Genomic DNA, 1,912 nt, shown 5'->3' on the forward strand with positions numbered 1-1,912 from the left:
TGCTGTAGTCCTCTTGGAAGCCTCCCTGACCAGTTTTCTTCTTGTCTTTTCATCAATAATGGAGGGACGTCCAGTTCTTGGTAATGTCTCTGGTGTGACATATTTTCTCCACTTGATGATGACTGTCTTCACTGTGTTCCATGGTATATCTAATGCTATGGAAATTATTTTGGTTAATTGGGAGAGTGTAGGACACAGTAAATATCACACACTCAATTAGAACGTGGCCAAGTTTACCTTGACTGTTTTTATTATAGTTGTTTTTTTAAGAAGGAAAAACATGTATGACACATGAAAATGTATAGTTTGTGAAACACAGAACTGAAGTAGTGCAAAGAACATATTGTACCCAGTGCTAAAGGAATTACAGATGTATGTGATTGTGTAAGAGGTTAGATCAAATGTATAAAGCCAGAAGAAATGTCATATTTGGACCAACTCCAAAATGAAAATAAAAGACTGGAACATACTGTTTTTTAAATGAAGACACACTGAATTCACATAGAGAAACTTAAATCCACCTGACAATTCTTTAAATGTTACAAAATCAAAATAGAAATAACACAAGGCTAAAGGTTTAAGGCTGAAGTCTATGGTGTAATTTCCAACTGGACACCACACAAATTAACTTTGATTGCTGGACTCATTAGTAATACTCGTCCATCTCCCTGGTCAGTGACATTGGCGCATCAGTTAAAAACATCAATTAACAACAGTGTGTTGATCCTACTTTTGTGTCTGTATTGCTTTGCTATATACAATAATCAGCACAATGGTCAGAATTACTGCCAGGGTCAGGGACGCAATGTTGAAGCGACGTGCAATCTCCCAGTGTTTTCTTGCTCCGTCCAAGTCTCCAACCATCTTGTTATCCCTGGACTGAAAAAAAAAACATACTATAACCATATATAAAGATTGATGTGCTGATACATATTGTTATGCATTTTTATAGATGTTGTAGTTAAAACCATCCTCACAAGCCAGAGCATAAACCTTTAAAACTGCAAACGTTTAATAGTGAAGGGAGGAATTAGTCGAAAAAAGATACACATATTCTAAAATGCCTTACCATAACAAAAAAAAACATCTGAGAGTTTTTTATTTGTTTGAGGGTTGGACTGACTTATGTCCTTCTACTGCAGGAAAATCTTGCAATATCTTGACTATAGAGAGAAACTCACCTTTATGGAATAAAACACTGCTAACAATCCAAGACAGCATGGGTTGAAGTGTGTAAGGCTCCAAAGCGACCAGACAATGTCATCCCTGGGTAGAGGCTGTTCCACTAAAACAGTATGTTGGATTCTTGGAGCTTGAGGGGCTTCAGGATGCATTGACTGCTGTCCTTGCATTGTGACAAACTCCCGGTGGTACAATGTTGGATGGGAGTGAATATACTTTCGTTAAACAACAGATCTAGAAAAATACAGCAGAAGAAACATTTATATTGTGAGAGGGAGGCAGAAGAAGAGGCGTGGCAAAGGATGTTTCAATAGTAGGAAGTGCTGTTTCCAGTAATTTTCTATTTCAAGAGAATAGGTTTCAGAGGAGGCCCAGGAGAAGTGTGTGTGGAGTGTGTATAGATGTGAATCACAGCACAGGGTATCACTGCTACGCTGACCACCTCTGCTTCCTTTGCAATGCAGCTGGGCACACACGTCATGAGTGTCCACATGCTTCTGCACCAACCTCACTGGTCCCATCAGGCAATGGTGCAACTAAGCAGCAGGTGGGGGACGTTAGAGGACTTCGATGATGGCTACTTATATGTGCCTGCCGCTGAAGATTCTCACAATCAGTCCATCGATGTCCTTGTCGTCACTGATCATATTACCAAGATGGCTAATGCCTTCCTGCGTCCGAACCAGTCAGTTAAAGCAGTAACACATCAGTTGTGGAACAAAATTTTCTG

The 1,912-nt window shown here is 39.6% G+C and overlaps 1 long non-coding RNA gene across 1 annotated transcript; it reads right to left on the reverse strand.

The window, feature by feature from the left end:
• Positions 1–228: 228 nt before the first annotated feature.
• LOC109616910 lies at positions 229–1,435 on the reverse strand. Its single transcript, XR_002198211.3, has 2 exons — positions 1,182–1,435; positions 229–879 (listed from the first exon to the last, which is right to left on the reverse strand). It is a non-coding gene; the product is annotated as an uncharacterized LOC109616910 (long non-coding RNA).
• Positions 1,436–1,912: the final 477 nt, after the last annotated feature.

Source organism: Esox lucius, chromosome 19 (genome assembly GCF_011004845.1).
Source record: "Esox lucius isolate fEsoLuc1 chromosome 19, fEsoLuc1.pri, whole genome shotgun sequence".
Lineage (NCBI taxonomy): Eukaryota > Metazoa > Chordata > Actinopteri > Esociformes > Esocidae > Esox > Esox lucius.